Source organism: Ambystoma mexicanum, chromosome 14 (genome assembly GCF_040938575.1).
Source record: "Ambystoma mexicanum isolate Mex_15411 chromosome 14, UKY_AmexF1_1, whole genome shotgun sequence".
Taxonomy (NCBI): domain Eukaryota; kingdom Metazoa; phylum Chordata; class Amphibia; order Caudata; family Ambystomatidae; genus Ambystoma; species Ambystoma mexicanum.
Window position 1 is genome coordinate 296,657,807 of NC_090940.1, and position 20,712 is coordinate 296,678,518.

The 20,712-nt window shown below is 44.6% G+C and overlaps 1 protein-coding gene across 2 annotated transcripts in view; it reads right to left on the reverse strand.

The window, feature by feature from the left end:
• Positions 1 to 20,712, reverse strand: part of KIAA0586 (KIAA0586 ortholog) — a 2,241,463-nt gene that overhangs the window by 480,452 nt on the left and 1,740,299 nt on the right. The window lies entirely within an intron of this gene.

Sequence of the window (20,712 nt, forward strand, 5' to 3'; positions counted from 1 at the left end):
AGCCGGTCGACTCACCACCGGGCCAATCAGAATAGAGTGCGACTTGGGTTGCTAAGGCAACGCAGTCCAGGGTGCCAATTCCCCTCCCCACACATCCTGTGGAAACTAGACAGAGTGGCACCATTTGGAGGGCTTCTGTGGAGAAGCTCGCCAAAAAGTGGAACAAAGGACTCGACCTTGGTTGGAGTTACAGAGACAGACACAAACGCCATTTTAGAAAAGAGTTTCTGGCAAAAAGACCCAACCGTTGATTTAATATGAAATAAATAAACCGGTGGTATCTTTAACATTGCAGCAAAAAGTGGTGCGTTTAAAATCAATGGGAAAATCCCATAGGAAATATTCCGGAGGAATGTTTTGCGTGGTAACCACTGCCACCAGGGGACTGGACAATCGAATTAACCCCTTCCAGTACTTCCATCATATGATGGTTTGTATTGGTTCTGTTCACAATTTTGGACTAGTAAAGTCAATGGTGACTTTACATGCCCTGGGAGACAGTAGTCAGTCCCAGGGTATGGAGTCTATGTTTGGGGGTCACTATGACACCCTTGTGTTACTGCACTGAGGGTGCTGTGTAACACACATAAAAATAGATGATACCCTATGGAGTAAAAGACCCCCTAGCCCATAAGCACACAAAGAGTCAAAGACATACCTCAAATCATGCCCAAGAGTGGGAGGAAAAAGAGTCTCACTCTTAGCAGGAGAAAAAAAAATCCAGCAAAGCTGCTGGGGTACTCACTAGGTTTGGGAAATTAGCCTTATAAGAGAATTCTCCCCAACACGTCAATATGGGGGGCTGGAAGGGGAGGGTCAACATTCAGTAGAGCTTACCGGGGGTTACAGACGCTTAGGTGTGGGCAGAGAGAATCAAGCTGCAAAAGCGTGGCATCCCTGATATGCATCGTGTAAGTGCCTAAAGAAGGCTGAGGACACCTGGCGGGATGATCTGCACAATCGCCACGATGCTGCACGAAGATGGCTGCAAGTGCTTGCCTAGAGAAGGCGGTGCAGGAACGCGGTCTCGAGCACAGATGCGAAGGATGGGCGCCACTCATATTCAATAGTGCTCTAAAGCACAACATAATTGGAAAGCCACCGGTGCGACGTATTACAGGATACTCTCGTTGACTTCCACGTCGAACAGCTGGTCACGCTGCTCTGTTTGAAAATGCATGTTTCTACCTCGCATATGGTCTACTTGTAATTCAGATATTAAACTAGAGGGGAAAAGCACGAAATCAGTGCTCAAGCGAATCAAATGATCATGTACTGGACCTGCTGGTATTAAAGTGGTACAAGGGGGCCACCCTGTGGCTAGTTGTAAACTTGCACCTATGCTTTGTAAACAAAAAGATTTCAACATGCATTTTAATATCACTGAAAAACACATTGTTACTGTAGTTAGTAGCCATGCACAAAACGCATTTTGGGTTGCCGTGCTGTTTGGGCATAATAACTTAATGCACAGGTAGTCATTCAAAGAAAAACGCCAAACAATTCATTATTTAGCTCGGACAACGGAACATTCAATGAAATAGTCTTTAACATGACATACAATTTTATGAGTTTTTTAATGGATCCGGTCAAAAATAAGATGGGTGCGGCTGTGGTATGCACTCATCCGCCCCTAGCAGACTGGGTGCAATTTCGGGTGGGGCATTTCTCAACGGAAATGGCGTGAGAGGCGGCTATAGGGCGGTTGGCTCCTCTTAGAAACGCCTTGGCGAAATCTCCCAGACGACCAGGTGCGGTAGCTCTAAAACATCATAAATATGTTAAACACATGTTCTAATCTATAACGAGTAGCATCAGTAAGGGACTCAAGTTGGATGGAAAAAGGCAGAGTGAATACACCTAGTCAGAAAGTTTACAGTGCAGTCAATAACTACAGTTATTGACTGTATACTGAACATTCCGATTTCTTAAGCAGACAGTGAAACAAAGCAATTGCCAGACAAGATTTCTTTCAACAAGACACTCCCTCTCTAGAGGACCTTTTTTTGCTGAAACATCATATTTAACACACATAAGAGAAAGCTAAAACGCGGGTAAAAGCTTTCACTTTCTTATGGAGAAACGATTTACTTTTACATGAAACCTAATGCATGCTCATGTTAAACCTGCTTCATATCAACCAAGTTGGCAACTGAAATCCTTAACTTATGAAGACCACCTATCTAAATTCTACAAAATAACACCATATTTAATTTACTCACGCATTTATTCCATTTACCTTCACAACAAAAATTCCCAAACGTATTATTACTGCCGCCATTTGCGAATAGCCATATATACATCGGGAGAGGTAATCCTCACACAAAGCAACATCTTCCCTCAGTCTATTAGGCTATTTTAAGAGAATTAGGCCAAACACTAACTGGACATTAGCAAGTATGTGATGTGGCAATCCTATACTAGACATCACAACCGCCTAACGCTGCAATTAAAATGTATACAATGAGCATATTTGTACTCCAGTTATATCAGGAAACATAGTGGCCAAAAACGGAGTTAAAAGGGGCAAGAGTGGGCAGGGCTTACAATGACTTCATATGTAATTTAAGGTAAGGTAAAGTGGTCGTATATAGCGCCCTTCTGCCAATAATGCTGAACCCTGCCCGCGCATGGCTCTTTAAGAAAGGAGGGCAGGGAGTGTTCGTTGGATAGCAGGAAAGATGATGCAGAGACCTGTGGGCTTGATGGATACCAGGTAGGAAGTACCGCTTACCTGTGTGCGGATATGAAAATCTCTCTGTTGTGTATGGTTGATGCAGACGAGACAGGTTAGCCATATGGGCAGCACCCAGAATGTGGAGTGGAAAAATTGACAGAATGGCTGCTGATAGAAGATGGATAGGTCCGAGTGTGTTCCGTGCACTAGACCCGGCAGGTCATCTGATGGTGTGGGAAGGGTAAAGATACATGACTTTAGTATTGAGGAGTTAAAGGGGAAGTTTTCTCAGGAATGTTATTGGCCCAATGGATCAGAGATGTATTTTTGAGCATATATCGATCGATCCAAATCATTTTCTAATGCATCTTACCTTCGGTTTTCTCCCATTTACACATGCGGAAACTAACGGGTACAAAGTAGGCATGTTGTGCTAATCTAATTCACTGCCCAAAGTTCAAGTGCCCTCACGGCAGTAAATCAGATCATCCGCCCTGAAGCTGACATCATTAGATGCTTACGCCCCTTGTCACAACGCCAGTGCACAGCTCATTTGAATGTCCTCTGTGTGCAATCTAATGACGTGTCTCCATGCAAATGTCAAGATGCCTCTTTCCTCGATAAATATCAACAAAACCTTACTGATCAGACAACATTGGAATTTCTTCTTCCTTCGTGTCAATCTATTTAATTCCGATTCTCCACGACTTCTTTTTGCTCTGTTCAGCCATCTTCCAAATACAGCATTCAGAGAACATGTACTTACACTAACTCAAATGAATTGTAATCAGTTATATAGCGCCATTTGCCCATTTGTATGGCCTCACTGAGCTTTGTGGTTGGAATGCCATCAGGGACCGAAGTCCATGTATGGGAGACTCTAAGAGTTAACTTTAAGATGTGTGTGCGCATTCTGCCAGGTTAGGAGTTAGGAGGGCTAGCTGAGTCCTAGTGAGCAGCCCAGAGGTCAGGCACATGGGTAGGTGCCGTTGGTGGTTTAGGATAGAGTGCTAGTGCAGGAGACTTGACATGTGCCTAGCTAGAGCAAATGTTTACGGAGGTTCTCACTATATACTAATGGCAGAGGTGTTGAGGCACGTCAGGGTTTCAGTGTGGATGGCTATGCGAGTTGCCAGACCGGATGTGCATAGCCATAGCTGCATACTAGAGTGCATGAATGGGGATCCTGGCCTGCAGCATGAGCCCACAGACGTGGTGCGAGTTATACATACCTTAGTCTCTGCTGAATTTTCATTCAGTGTCATTTTCTTAGTTCTCTCAAGATGATAGATTGGTCATTCGAGTATTTTATGGTGGGGTTAGCATATTACCATTTTGGAGGACCTAGATGGTGGCCTTCTTTGAGTGCAATAGGAAATAAATACAATTAAATTGATCTTGCCACCTATGGCCAAGACCAATAGTATTGTTCCCGTCCAGAACGGAAAGAACCGTCAGTGCTTCTTAGTAGGTCTCTATTCCTACCCCCACAGCTATTAAAGTGTGTTCCGTGCACAATAGCCACGGTTTAACTGGCGTATTTCCTCACTACCCCCAGTGCGACCTATGTGTTGAGCGTTGTGTGTGCTTGGGCAAGCACCTTGATAATTAGGGAGGGACTTTGAGTGTGTGTGACCATAGCTGTACCATGTTCAAACTGGTCCTGCTACTGCTGCTATCTCTAGTGGTCCGCCTGAACAAGCATTCTATCCCTGCACCTTTAAGTTGCCATATCCAAGGTGCATCAGATTTACGGTCATTGTTTAAGGATCAGATTGCACCAGTTAAAGACTTGGTGGTCTGGGCAGGGGCGGGCTCAGAGGACTGGTTGACGTATGATCGTCTGTGGGGATGGGGGGGCAGTACTTGTGTGTGTGGGGACAGAAGAGAGTGCAAGTTTGTCATGGTGTGCCGCAGAGAACACTGCCGGCATCCACGGAGGTTAGGAAGAGTAGGTGTTTAGTTGGGACTGGGCCAGTATTTATGTGCTCGGGCAATCACAACAGTTAGGGTGAGTTTCAAGAGGAGGAAGGAAAAAGCCAGGTTTTGAGGGCCTTTCGGAATCCAAGGTGATTGTTAATGCTGTGGAGGGGCAGAGAGTTCCAGATGGTGGGAGCATGGACGGAGAAGGAGGATCTGCCCTGACTGGTGTAGTTATATTGGGGGATAACAAGGAGAAAAGCTGTGCTGGATCAGAGTGTCCTGGAGGGTCGGTAGTGTGTTAGTTTGTCTTGGAGGAATTCTGGGCCTGTGTTGTGGATGGCACAGTGAGTAATGCACATGGCTTTAAAGGTAGTTCATTGACCAATAAGGAGCCAATGGAGGACTTTCAGTGTGGGGCTGATGTATTCCCTGGGAGGGAGGCCAATGAGCAGGCAGTTTGCAAAGTTTTGTATTCTTTGCAGTTTCCCAAGTAGGAACGCTGGTGCGCCTAGATAAAGGCAGTTTGCGTAGCCTAGGCGAGAGGCGATGATGGTGCGGATGAGAGATTTAGAGAGGTAAGGGAAGATACGGCTGAGGATGTGTAGGTGGAAGAAACATGTTCTGGTTACGTAGTTGATGTGCTGGGAGAGGGATAGATCCATGTCCAGCGTGAAGTGGAGGTCGATGGGTGGGGTGGCGGAGGGGGTTTGGGCCTAGAGAGAGCAACACCAGGGGATAGGTTGGGGAAGGAGCACAGTTATTTTGCAGACTAGGATTTCTGTTTTCCCAGGGTTGAGGATAAGGTGGTTCATCATCATCCAGTGGTCAAAATCCGAGAAACATGGCGACAGATCTAGCCGGATGCGGCCTTGTGATTTTGGGATTTAAGGATGATCTGGGTATCATCTGTGTAGTTGCAGCAGGTGAGATTGTGGGAGCAGATTAGTGCAGGGAGTGGGCTCAGATATTAAAGAGGAGGGGAGATAGGGATGCTCCCTGTGTGACCCCTTTCAGCACTGGGTGGGATGCACAGGTGAAAGCGTGGAGGAGCATGATTTGCCAGCGATTAGAGATGAAGAAGGAGATCCAAGTGAGGGAAGTGTTTTTGATTCCTAAATAGCCTGTCTAGGAGAATGGTGTAGTCAATGATATCAAAGGCGGAAGAGAGGTCACGGAGAATGTGCACAACGCATTCTTCCGCGTCCACTTTTCTTTTTAGGTCATCCCAAATGGACACTAGGGAGGGCTCCGTTCCTCGGAGGGGTCTGAAGCCGGATTGGGCAGGGTCATTGAGGTTGTTGGTTCAGTGAAGTGGACGAGTTACTTGTTTGCTGTGCGATCCATGAGTTTGGCCGTGACCTGGGTGTTGGAATGGGCCGGTAGTTCTGAGAATGTTGTGCGTCGAGCATTGGGTTTTTAAGGAGGGGTTTGATGTAGGAGGTTTTTAAGGCTTCCGGAAAGATTCCGGATGTAAGGTATTGGTTCAGGATTGAGCGTGCAATACTCCCTGCACAGGTTGAGGTTAGGATGTTTTTGAGGAGGGTGGGTGGGCAAAGTTCCTCAGGGGATCCGGATGGGCATTTTGTGCTAAGAGCGAGAGGAACTCCTGGTGTGAGATCGAGGCAAAGGTTTGCATCAGGGGGGAGTTGGGATGGGAGGGGCATTATTTGCATTTTAGAGAGGATGGCAGTATGTCTGTTAATAGCAATGTTATGAAAATGCCCATACAAGGCATCGCATAGGGATTGGGAGTTGGGTGGGGGAGGGGTCGAGCAACCTGATGATTTGAAGTCGGAGATTATTCTATGCAGTTCCTTGTTTGGGTTGCGAGAGTTCAAGATTCTGTTCCCATAGAATGCTTTTTTTGGTTTTTAGGATTTACGATGTGTAGGCCCTTGTTAGTCTCGCCAGGGGGGGTTTGTTTTGGGGGTTGGGTTGGTTCCCCAGGTCCGTTCCAGATGGTGCTTCAGGTTTTTCAGAGATTTGAGGTGGGTGGTGTACCACCTGGGTGTGGGGCTTGATCTCTGAAAGGTCTTTTATGTTGAGGTGAGGAGTTTGAGGGTGCTGGAGAGCCAGTGGTCAAAGAGTTTGATGGGGGGCCTTCCTGGAGGGAGAGTGCTGGGATTGAGTTGAGGAGAGAGTTAGCGGGATGATAACGACTTTGTTCCAGAGTCGGGTGAGATGTGAAGTGGTTGGTGATGGTCGGGGTGGTCTTGGGAGGAGGCCAGGGGTGAAGATGGTACGGAGAAGATGATTGCTGAGTGATCTGTCCATGTTAAGGGGTGTGGGGGCAGAGTGGATAGGATGTTTGTGGCACTGAAGAACGCATTGAGGGTGTGGCCTGTAGTGTGTCAGGTTGAAGGCATCTAAATTATCTGTGAGAGCGCGGGTCATGGGATTTGAGGAGGGGGCGGGGGGAGTAAAACCAGAAATTGAAGGCACCTAGAATGGCGAGTGCTGGATGTAGGTTGAAGGTAGTTAACAGAGCGTCAGTGAGTGTGTCTGCAAAGTTTTTGTTGTAGCCAGAGGGGTCTATAAATTAGTAGGAAGCTGTGGGAGATGGAGGGTGAGAGTTTGAATTTTACAAGAAGGGATTCATAATCTGTGGTGTTGGCCAAGGTGTCCTTGATACACAGAGGAAATTGGTATTTGTGTAGAATTGCTAGTCAACCACCTCTTCTTGATCTATTCTGAACACTCAGGTTGAAGCCAGCGGGAAGGCCTTGTGTGCAATGGGTTCATAGTTGTCAGCAAACCATGGCTCTGAGATGAAAAAGATGTCTGGGTTTTCTTCTGAGATAAGGTCAAAGATGTTAAAATTATTTTAGAGTCTGATCAGGCGTTGAAGAGAATGCAAGAGATTTGGTGTGATATGCTGGACGGCATGAGCTTGCCCAGGTCGTGGTGGGATTTGTTGAAGGAGTGGGAATGGTGGGGGGAGTGGTGGCAGTGGGGTGAAGGATGGGTTGGCCAGTGGAGGTCATGGGGGGTGGAGGTGGACAACTATAGCGACGAGGCAAGGATTAGGATCTGCGGTGGAGTGCAGGTGATGCTAAGTGGGGCCTTAGGTGGCTGAGTCATGGTACGTTTCCTGTCCTTCGTGCGGCCAATGTGGTGTGGGTGAGAGTGGAGGGGGGGGGGTCCTGTTGAGGTCGGGGTTTTGGCCAGGACTGCCCTTGCTGCACTAAGAGATGGGAAGTGGGATTTGGGGGCCATGTCTTTCGGGAGAGGTGAAACGTGTGGGCACAGGTGAGAGGGTCGTGGGGGGTTGGAGTAGGAGGGTTGGCAAGACTGGGTAGGTGGATGGAGCGGGATGCTCTGGGGGGTCAATGTTTTCAACTCTAGCTCTCCAATGTGCCATGCTGGCCTTGGTGGAGCAAGATCTATGTGGAGGTTGGAGCAGGAGGGGAAGAGGGAGGATTGGACAAGGGTGAGGTGGGGGTATTCCTCAGAAATTTGGAGAGGAAGGAGCTGTGTTGCGTAGTGGAGGGCTGGGAGGTTGGGCTGTGCATGGAAGAACATTGGGGTTGGAAGGGGTGGGCATCGTTGGGCATACTGGCACACCAACGTGCAGCTCTAATTTCGGCATTGTGGGGCATGGTATCTATCTTGTGGGTAGAATGCACCCTTAATAGAGATATTGCACACTTATGGATGGTGCAGCTGGAGTAGCAAAGGAGCAGGGGAGGTGCCTGATCACGAGAGAGCAACAGGGCCACATTACCTGGAGATTAGAGGAAAATTGACAGGCTGCACAAACGTTTAAGTAGGAAACGTTTACATTAGAACACAGCTGCAATTGGCAACACCTAGATTTGAGATACCTGGCAAGTGGTAAAAAGCCTAAATTAGAGACACAGCAGAAAAGTACCTGTGTTAGCAATTTATATTTAAACATTTTTATATAATTTACAAATGACTAAACCATTTAAAATGTTTATATTTACATGACTTATTTTTTACATATGCCAATGCGAAATTTCAAGGTTTGGGCCTATTACCTTTGTCTTTGCAGTATGGGTTTTTGAAAAATGTATGTCTTCTCATATTTTTATTTTTACAGGGCATTTTAAACTAAAACCTCATTATGTTACTTTAGCCAAATTACTAATTTTTCTTCCATAGTTGCTTTTATACTTCAATCCTCAAGAATTATGGCAACAAGTCAGCCCTACCTATACGAGCCAAGTATACAGAAGAGGAAATGCTTACGAGAGATAGAAGGCGAATAGATGGGCAATCTACTGCAAGTCATGACGATCAATCAATCACAAGATCCTGATCCTATTCACATGGAACATTTTTCCACCTGGTGTACCTGCCTTCAATATGAGGTAATGCCAACTTTAGTCGGGAACTGCCGTTGCCGACAAAACTCTGGCTGCTTGGCCTCCCATAGCCGAAGAAGAACCTCCACTGTTATGCGTTACCCAGCTGCATGAAGTCAGGGAAGCCTGCCTTACAAGATCCGTCTTCAGAATGATGTAGGTCCTGATGCATTAACTTGGAGCAACAGTTCTCACTTGTTCTCCAAGTAATGAGTACATTTTATGTTTATACATTTTGTGACAACCTTGAACTGTAGCCGTTTATGTTGTTCTCCTACTAAATTGGGAGTGTGATGGGTGACCGACGATAAAAATGTTCAGATATTTCACTTGAAGTAAGAACTATACAGTTTTTATAACTATTCAATATTGTATTTAATGACGCACCATTGACATTTCTTTTCCTTAAAAGCTAAAACAACCATTTACATAGGTGGAGTGACAAATCATTGTTTGGTGTGGGCGCTGGCAGTTATTGGTGGTCCAATATTTGGTACACTTGATACTTGTTGAAAGTTATTGACAATTCAGTCTTGAGTTATTGCTGTACATGGTGTTTTAATGTTCTGATACAGCATGACAATTGTGGCCTCTTGTGCCATATGTGGTGAAACAAAAAAGCTGACGCGCGTTTCGACCGTAGTCTTTATCAAGGCAAAAAGATTGTCGAGCAGCTTTGTGATGGAGCAGGTAGGCAGATCACCCTAAGTAGGGTGCTGGGTTGAGGCTTGTTTAGCTCATCTGTAACTGGTTGAAGCGTCCGATCCGTTTGGTTCCAGTAGACAACAACATACATCAGGGAACATACACTGCAGTTAAAATAAAAATTGATCTGCACTTGCATTAAAAGGGCGAATGACAATCATTCTTTTCATTTATTCATGTATTCTAAGAAACCTGAAAGTGTCTCACCCGATGGTCCCGGGGGATATGTCATCCAGGTGGCCAGGACACAGCCATTGCTATTGAATCCAGTTCCTGGGGGTGGACCAGTGCGGGAGGATCACCCGGATGGGGGGTCTTCAGGGACTGGAAGTGGGACGCCGAAGGGTGAGGCACGATATCCCCTTTCGTGTAACACCTTTTCCCCATCCTACCAGGTAGGATACCTGGAAGTTCAAACCCCTCCCTCTCCCGTTTCGGACGCAAACACTTTCTCACAGGCAGTTCATCGTGAGCAACAATGGACTAACAACAGTCAGGCAAGATCAGGCAATTGCTAATCATTACACACACACACATGTCTCCCATCACATTTCCCCATGCGAACAAAAGGCGGAGTACGAAAGCGCACTCTGAGCGAGAAGGAGCACACAAGGAAGCTGCAGTTCCAAGCTGGCGATTTAACACGAGGAGAAAGGCAGCAAGACCGGAGAGGATTGTAAGGAGAGAAGAACCCTTGACCTCCAGAAACCGCTATTTACACAAGCCTTGGAAAGTGAGAAGCCTAAGACAAGGAATGAAAGCTGAGCAGACCTACGCTGTGCATCAAAGGTATCCAAAGCGCTCCTGTGTCATTAAGCCAGGCCGGGAGGAGCAATTGCTGCTGTGCTACTTTGCTTGGCTCCAACTAGAAAGCCGCACCAGTAAAAGCAGCACAGCCGGTGAGTTGGAGAAACCAATACGAAATCACCCTGCTTGAACCAAGGTTACAAGCGGCGACACTGTATGAAGAACTCCGCACAAAGAACTGTGTTTGAAGCGCATGTGTTAAAGGGAGCGAACAGGTGGACTAAAGGAGCGAATGAACAGTTGAAAGCTATAACAGACACCGTATACAGAGTGCTCCAGCACCAACGGGTTTCATTCGAAGGTCTCTGTTGAGTATCTCACTGGAGACGGGAAACTGCATTGTCAGAAAAGAACTTTGAATTAAAGAGGTCCTTCAGCAGGTCGAACAAAAAACCTGTGCACAATCAAAAGTCAATATGTATAAAAGTGAACTAGAATTGGTCCAAACCTGTCCGAGGGAGACTATTTGAACGTGAAAAAGATCTGAGCCCGGCTGAGAGGGATCTGGGGTGAACCGTGAGTCATCCAAGAAGGAACAGTTTTGTAAATACAAGGAAAAAAGGATCTGAGCCCAGCTGAGGGGGATCCAGAGAGAAACATTCAAGATTGTTTAGTTACAAGAAGAAAGGAACTTTCGATGTTTTTGTTTTGTGCATCAGGCCCTCCGAAACAAGAGACTGTTATGAAACGAGACGAACACTGAAGGCCCTGATTGTGCAACTACCATTATATCCTCATACCGCAGACACCAGAGTGTGCGCTTTGCGCAGAGTAAACCGTCTTGCCCCCTGCTGAAAACGTGGGCAAGGGAGGCAAACGGCCTAAGTATCCTGATTATCACTTTTGAACACTTCTTTTTTTCATGAACTACACCCCATTCTATTTGTAACTAGTAGTAAGGATTGGCAATAGTTTTGTTTTAGTTTAGGCCCTTTTATGTGACAGGACTTCACCAGGACTGCATTCTTTATTGAACTTTCAAAGAGGGGTGATAAACGCCTATCTAAACCTAAATCTAAGATGGTAGCAATCTACGACCATCAAATAATAAAAACCCTTGAACTGTGGACACTTGTGTCTGTCTTACTTTGATAACATGCCTTTTTTTTTAATTTGTTTATGGTTCAATTACAAAATGTAGAACCTTTACAAAATTGTTAACAATAGTCAACAACATATATACATTTACAATTTTTTTATGTTTAAAATTTCATACATTTATATTTCTACCTAAAAAAGGAAAAAAGAAAAGGCAATTAAGAAACTGCGCAAATACACAAAAACAATCTTTGGAATATTAATACCTAAAAAAAGCTTTAAGTGGGGGAACAAAGGGGAATAGAACATGGTTCTAAAAAAAGGGTTCTAAAAAAAGACGAAAATAAAAAAGAGAGAACGACAGACAAGAAATCAGAAAACCAAATCCTCACATTTAAAAATCTGGTTCGACCTAGATCAGGCTAAACGGTTAGAAATTCAAGCAAAAAACAGTGTCGAAGATCGCAGGTGGCTGCAATCTTTGAACTCTAAAAGCAATCTTTAAAATCCCAAAACTTTTACAACTATGTGAGACAATCAATGTCACGCCTGAACAGATAATATTGGTTGGTTGTCAAAAGAAACAAGTTCCAATTCTGTGTGTTTGCAGAAGCTTACTAATTCAAATATTAGAGGTTTGTGGGAGCCATGCACCATTCTAGCCCATAGAAATTGAAGACCATCCTCAATCGATATTTACAAATTTCATAAATCGGTCAGTTCTCATGGACTTAAAGTGTGGGCAATAGAGTATTAGATGTTTCATGGTTTCGTTAGGCTCGTTGCATGAGGGAAAGCGACATTTACTCTGATTCGTTTTTTCTTTATCGCTCCAATTCACAGTCCTTTCCCTAGTATGGCATAGGTTAAATCTATACCATATATAGGCTTTTCTGATGTGATTGCAGGGAAATAACACAATATGATCGTATCTTGGAACGCGCTGTTTAACAAATGCACCATATTCTTTATACAGTTTATATGTTGCAATGCGATCAATGGTTGAACACCAATCTGTCAGGATTACCACCAAACGTCCAGCCCTAAGTGTTCGACAACGGGCTTTGCACGGTTCAAGGAAACTCTGTTCCTCTGTTAACGAGCCGAAAGGCCTTTTCCGAACGCGTGCTGCCACGTTACCATGGCGACTATGGCGTCCTCGCCACAAGCGAGACTACCACGCTGTAGGGAGATGGAGGAGCCAAACGAGGTTGCGGTAACCCGTTATAACGCTTCTGGGTAGCCGTACTCGCTGCTTCTGATTTCGTTTGAATCACAGCTAAGCTCTCATTCCTATGTCCTGTTTCCGCCTTGACTGCGCCTGTTTATTGTTTCTGGCCTTGACCGCAGTCTGTGTTCTTGACCGCCTTGTTTTCCTGTTCATCTACTACTGAACTGCTACTCGTTGCCGAACCTCGGAACACTGCTGACCTGTCTTCTTCTACCGTTTGTCTGCTCCTGAAGTGTTACACGTTGCCAAACCCCAGAACGCCGTTTGACCTGCCTTGCCTGCTGTTCTGTCTACTGTCTGCACGTTGCCGAACCCCGGAACGTTGTTTGACCTGCCTTGCAACAAAGTTGTAATCACCCTGGATTGGCATTCACCTCGCCGGATCAAAAGGAACAATGGCATCACCTTACCTGAGTGAATCTGCATAATCCAATAGAAAAGCAACTAGAGACTGCCACCTTGCGCTCACGTCGTTAGGTGTCCTCGTTTCTTCGGGGTAGTCTGTGGACTAGAGACTGCTGAATTCCACCTAGGCGTCCTTGTTTCAGCGTGAGTTAGGGATAGGTTGGGTTTGCAGAGTTCTCTCAGTCTTGCTTTCCCGGTGCCTGTCCATTGGTAAGTCAATCTATTCCTGTTATTTGTTCATCTTCCAAACATTCTTATTTGTCGCTTCCTGATTTCTCTCTCACCTTCTGTGTCTTGAACTCCTCCGATATACGGCTTTACTTTCTACAGTCCACGCTGTCCGTGTCCATCAACAGCCACTGCTGCGTTCTCAAACCAGCTGCCTTTTCTACACTCCACGCTGTCCGTGTCCATCTCCAGCTGCTGCAGTAGATCCATCTTTCGACTAATTGGTTCCTTTGTAGTTATTTTGAAAATACAAAGGGACACATTGGTAGGAAGAGCTCAATGACTACTCTGAGTTCTTCTACCGGGCCCCCTGATCAAGAGTTGGACTAACTTGACACAATCGCGGTCAAAGAGCTTCTTTTTGGTTTAGCCTGGATGCTAATGGACATCCTCAATAGTGATCAGCAAAGCATTAAGTAGTTGTTGCATTTTCAGATGGTATTGAGTAAAGGACAAAGTAGTAGAAAAACCATGCATGCTTTTCATATCTCCATATAACGAGTGTTTTGGAGGGAAGTGGGTTTTTGCGTAGTTGGATAATTGTCTCCATTTCCAATGTCCCAATAGTGCCACAAGACCTAATTCGTGGCGTATTACAGCATTCGGTATGGACATGGGTAAGTACATAGCGGATTTCAATAGAGAACCCTGTAAAGAATCTAGGAATGAACTCAGATCGCATAGACATATATCGAGTGAGTATAGAATAACACTTTCAATTTTCAATGTCATGAACTCAATCATGGGTATTAATGAAAATTTGCAGTATTTTGCATAGATTCTTTTTAATTGAGACAGGAGAGGTCTAGTCTTATTTTGAATTAACACGGTCCATGATTTGATTGAATTTTGAGCTGTGAGGTTATATCCGAGATAGATTGCATTAGTGGTGCACGACACTTGGGTTTTCATAATCTGCCAATGAAAGCCTCTACCGTTACGCTTTGTGCCAAATTTCATTATGGCAGTCTTAGCCGGGTTTGGTGTAAGATTATGTGCAATTGCAAACTCATCAAAAAATAATAATTTTGTTTGGAGCCTGGCAGGAGTGGGATCAAAGATGATAATATCCGCAAAAGCTACCCATTTGAGGCGCCTTTCTTACATATGGTGTGGGATGTGACTCAATTGAAAAATTGGGGAACCCTACAATTTCAGATGCTTAGTCATAGAGCTTCCAACCCCTCTGTTGCCACGAAAGTATCGATAGGCTTTGACATCTGCAGCAATACAGAAGCTCTTATCCCCCCTGGGAAAAGAGGAATGATTTCTATGCATTTGGTTTTAATACTTCCTCTCGGGTGTTAGACAAGGTTGGGCCCCAAATCTGGCCTAGCTTGGAAGTTTGGACTAGATATCCTAGCAGGCATTATTAATCCCGACTTCTGCTGAGACGTAAAGGTTCTCTTGCAAAATCACGGTGAAATCCCATCCGAAGTACATTGAGGGGACCAAATAGCATGAAAGGAATTTTGGGAAAGGATCTATTTCCTCACTTTAAAAGCACTGAACCAGACAAAACAGAAATAGGTACATTAGGCTTTGGGGAACCTGATGACGCTTCTACTATTGAAGCGAAAAGAGAAGAACCTACCATATTTCCCGACTTAGCCATCGCCCAGCAAAGTGGTCCAGCTCTCGCTGAAGCTTTCTTTCAAGCTATTCAAGAAGGTGAAGGTATAGCGAAGGGAAACCCTTTTTTTCCCTAAAACAAGGGCTGCTATATAGAAAGGAAACATGCACAGAAGGCTCAGAAAAAACAATTCGTAATCCCAAAAACCCACCAAAAAGGTTGTACTAGAAATTGCACATTCCCATCTAACTGGGGGACACTTGGGACAGTCCAAAACCCAGGCACATATCAGTGGGAAGTTCTACTGGCCAGGTATCCACACTGATATAAAGACCTTTATCCAGACGTGTGAAATATGTAAAAAAAAAAAAAAAAACAGCAGCCCCATCCCATTACCTGCCCTTTTAATCCCCTACCGATCATAGAAGTCAGTTTTTCAAGAATAGGGAGGGACATCATTGGGCCATTGTAAACATCTAGGCTGGGCAACAAATACATACTTGTGATCGTTCACTGCACCACCAGGTACCCCCGTGGCATTCCCTATGCGGAAATAATACCACCCAGCAAATTCACAAACACCTCCTACCGTACTTTTCCAGGGTTGGTTTCCCCAAAGAAATATCGACAGAACAAGGTTCAAATTTTATGAGCAAGCTCATGGCCGAAGTCAAAGAGCTACTCCATATTACCACCTTAGGTACTTTGGTGTACCATCCCCAAACCAATGGTTTGGTAGGAAGATTCAATAAAACTCTGAAAAGATCCTTAGGAAGTTGGTGGACAAAGATGGGAAGGATTGGGACTGAATGATTGCCTGGGCACTAATTGCGGTCAGGAAACCCCTCCAGCCTCTACTGGATTCTCTTAATTTGAACTGCTTTATGGCAGAGAACCTAGAGATGTCCTGGACATGCTCATGGAAACATGGGACGAACAAGAAGAGGCATCCATTCCTCTCTCACAAACTGCTACCAGATAGCGGGAGAATATGAGACTGGTTCGAGATCTAGTTTGTACCCATGTGGAAAATGCCCAGAGTCAACAAAAATCTGCTTACGACAAGAAAGTACATATAAGGTCATTCTCTGTAGGACAAAGGGTATAAGTCCTCTTTCCCACCTCAGAAAACAAACTTGTCTCTACGTGGCACAGACCTTATGAAATATTGGAACAAACGGGAACCTGTACTTATAATGTAGCCCAACCGGACAGAAAACAGAAGGTCCATTTATATCATGTAAATCTCTTAAAGGAGTGGAAAGAGAAACAGTCAGCCACCCAAGCCACAATACTATCCTGTTTGGTTCCTGACGAAATAGACAACTTTGAATGAATTCCTTTAGAACGGTCTATTCAACAACAAGACAACCTAAAAGATATAGTGACATCATTTCCCAATGTATTCTCAGAAAACCGGGAAGAATAAAAGACACCTATCACTATATTAGAACACCTAAGGGAAAAGGGGTTTATCTAAAACCATAAAAACTCCCGGAAGCAGATAGTGGTTGAGGAAGTAAATAAGATGTTGAGAGCAAATATCGAGCCTTCTTCGAGTCCATGGTCCTCCCCTATCGTACTGGTCACCAAACTGGACCATTCCTCGAGGTTTTGCATAGACCTACACCAAGTTAATGCCATTTCTGAATTCGATGCCTATCCCATGCCGCGCATCGATGACCTAATTGATAAACTCGGAAATGGGCCTGATAAAGAAAAGGCAGCTTTCTCAACGCCCCTAGGACTATTTCAATTTAAAGCCCTCCCTTTTGAGCTATACAGCACTCCAGCCACTTTCCAACGCCTCATGGATAAACTATTACAACCCTACTCTAATTTCTGTGGCGCTTACATTCACAATATCGTCATTTTTAGTAATAACCTGGGAAGACCATCTTTTCCATCTTTCTACTATCATGAGGGTCCTCCGAGAGGCCGGTTTAATTGCCAATCCATCCAAATGCAGACTGGCCCAGTCAGCTGTGAAATATCTCTGCTTCTTTGCAGGGAATGGTAATGTACAACCGCAACATGAGAGTGAAAGCCATCTTAGATACCCCTATACCTAAAACTAAAGGAGATCTCCAAGCTTTTCTAGGATTAATTTGGAATTACTGTAGGTTTATCCCAAACTATTCGGATAAAACAGCTAGGCTGTCAGATAAACCTAAGAACGCCGAATCTCAAAAACTTTAGTGGACTGACGAGGAAGATATACATTATAACAACTTGAAGCAAACTCTGTGCCAGAACCCAATCCTAAAGGTAGTAGATTTCTCCAAAGAATTTGTATTGCAAACAGACGCCTCCCTCACAGGATTAAGAGCAGTCCTGTCCCAAGTCTGCATCAGAGCCCGGCTTGGGGGTCGGGGGGGGAGGTATCCAGGGAGAAACATCCAAGATTATTTAGTTACAAGAAGAAAGGCACATTCTATGTTTTTTTTTGTTTGATGTATCAGGCCCTCCGAACCAAGAGACTGTGATGAAACCAGAGACTTGAGCACGTAAGGTCCCGATTGTGGAACTGCCATTATATCCTCGCACTGCAAATGCCAGAGTGCGCGCTTTGCTCAGAGTGAGCCGCCTTGCCCCGTGCTGAAAAAGTGGGCAGGGAGGCCAATGGCCCAAGTATCCTGATTATCATTTCTGAGCTCTTCTTTCTTTTCATGAAATACACCCCACACTATTTGTAACTAGTAGTAAGGATTTGCAATAGTTTTATTTCAGTATAGGCCCTTTTATTTGACAAGACTTCACTAGGACTGCATTCTTTATTATTTGATGGTCGTAGCTTGCTCCCATCTTAGATTTAGGTTTAGATAGGCGTTTATCACCCCTCTTTGAGAGATCAATAAACATCCTTGAACTATGGTCACTTGTGTCCGTCTTACTTTGATACCATGCCTTCCTTACATTATGAGTAATCACGAAACAGTTGCGATGTAGAGGGTACGGGTAATCACGGAGGAGTTGCTATGTGGAAGGTACAGGTAATCATGGAGTTGCTATATGGAGGTTAAAGATAATCATGAATGAGTTGCTATGTTGAGATTACGGGTAATCACGCAGGAGCTGCAATGTGAAGGGTACAGATAATAATGAAGGAGTTGCTATGTATAGGGTACAGGTAATCATGGAGGAGTTGCTATCTGGAGGATGTGGGTAATCATGGCACAGTTGCTGTGTGGAGTGTATTGGTAATCATGGAGGAGTTGCTATGTGCAGTGGATGGGCAATCATAAAGGAGGTACTATGTGAAGGGTATGGGTAATTATGGCGCAGTTGCTGTGTGGAGGGTACGGGTAATCAAAGGAGTTTTTATATGGAAGGTACAGATAATAATGGAGGAGTTGCTAGGTGGAGGGTATGGGTAATCATGGCACAGCTGCTGTGTGGAGGGTATGAGTAATCAAAGGAGATTCTATGTGGAGGGTGCGGAGGATCATGTAGGAGTTGCTATGTGGAAGGATTGGGTAATCACGAAGTGGTTGCTATGTAGAGGGTACAGGTAATCATAGTTGCTATGTGGAGGCTACAGGGAATCATGGAGTTGATATGTGGATGGTATGTGGAATCATGAAGGAGTTGCTATGTGGCGTGTACATGTAATAACGAAGCAGTTGCTATGTGTAGGTTGCAGGTAATCATGGAGGACTTTTTATGTGGAGGGTATGGGTAATCATGGAGAAGTTGCTATGTAGAGATTCTGGGTAATCACTGAGGAGTTGCTATGTGGAGGAGAAAGGTAATCATGAAGGAGCTACCATGTGGAGGGGATAGGTAATCATGATGGAGTTACTATGTGAAGGGTACAGGTAATCATGGGGCAGTTCCTGTGTGCAGGGTATGGGTAATCATAAAATAGTTTGTATCTGGAGGATAAGGATAATCATGGAGGAGTTGCTATGTGGAGGTAACAGGTAATAATGAAGGAGTTGCTATGTATAGGGTACATGTAATCATGGAGGAGTTGCTATCTGGAGGATACGGGTAATCATTGAGGAGTTGCTAGGTGGAGGTACGGTTAATCATGGAGGAGTTTCTATGTGGAGGGGATGGGTTATCATGACAGAGTTACTATGTGAAGGGTACAGGTAATCATGGCGCAGTTGCTGTGTGTAGGGTATGGGTAATCAAAGGAGTTTCTATGTGAAGAGTATGGATAATCACGGTGAGTTGCTAATTGGCAGGAACGGGTAATCCCAAAGGAGTTGCTATGTGGAGGGTATGGGTAATCACGAAGAAGTTGCTATGTGGAGGGGACATTTAATCATGGAGGAGTTGCTATTTGGAGGGGGTGGGTAATCATGACAGAGATACTGTTTGGAGGGTACAGGTAATCATGGAGGAGTTTCTATGTGGAGGGTATGGGAAATCAAACCATAGAGTACGATGTTCCCTTACTTTTCAGGGAAACCCATCATCGATCCCTTAGTTTATGTGACCCGGATTACCATTCCAGGACAGAAGGAAAGGCCACGTTTATTGCTTTATTTTATGTAACTTTATCCCATGCTGGGTATTCGAACCGGGTCCCTACCGGTAAAAATCCAGTGTTACATTTCATTGGCTAACTCACAGGTGTTAGATAAGCTTTGTTTATTTCAATAGACTGCTTGGGACGCAAGGCTCATTCCTAAGCAGTCAAAAAGCCCAGCTCGGCAGTGATCTGGGAATTGCTGTAGGCCCAGTGGTGTCTGCAGGTAATGGGAAGGGTGTGTGTGTGGCTATATATATGGGCATGTCCCTTAAGAGGTGCAAATGGTAGGTGATTGAAAGGGGAGGCTGCATAAAGCTACATGCTGAGGCGGACAATGACACACTAATGGTGGTCATTTAAATGCATATTCTTAAACTGAGTTTTCTTCAGCATTGCTAGAACTGTTTTAAAAGACAGTGTTGTGGAGTGGAGGAAAGGATGGACTGAGGTATGGGGGCTGAATTGTGAGTGGGGTGGGTGATGGATAGCATTGGGGTAGTGGAGGGAGCAGAAAAGGGGCGCACAGGGAACATGGTTCAACTACTTATTGTTTACACTTAGAGCACTGGAAATGCCTGTAATCAGCAACGCATAGTCATCATGAAGAAGCGAGTTTTCTTTTCTGAGCATGTTTCGCTCCACAGTGGTGGTAGCATGCAAGTTACAGAGGGAATACATTTGATTCAAGCTGATGTGAAACAAAATAAGATAACTATGGAATAGACAAGGCTTTACGTTTTCTTTCTCTTTACACAGCGAGAATTGCCAAATAGAGGCTATTGAGTGCAAGTTTCCAAAAAGGAAGTATTCAATTCCATCAGATGTGTTAAATTTAAATGTAGAGGAAAACCCATGTAAACTCCTGTGCAAGCCTAGAGCAGAACACTATGAGGAATGTTTGACGTGAGATAAATGACAATCTGATGTTACTATGAAGTCATAAGTCAAGAATGTGGTGCGTTTTAGTTTGACTACCACCTGGCTTAAATCCTCTTTGACTGCCCATGGGATTGAGAAAGGCTGTTGAATTGCCAGAACGAATGCACTTGACTCACATCTGCCATCCCCATCCTAGTCCGTATTTACTGCTGGAATTGGTGCCCTGGTTATATTTGGATCAGACATCTAGGCCCAATAGCAATTTGAGAGCATTTTGGATCTTCCTGTGGAAAATAGAACTTGATATGCATGGTTTTAGTAGAGGAAATGAAGTGATGGTGTGCATGCAGAAAAATGGAGACAGTAGATACACCAAAAGAAGAAATTACTTCTCGATAATGTTCTATTGATTCTTCTCCCACAGATTCCTCGTCA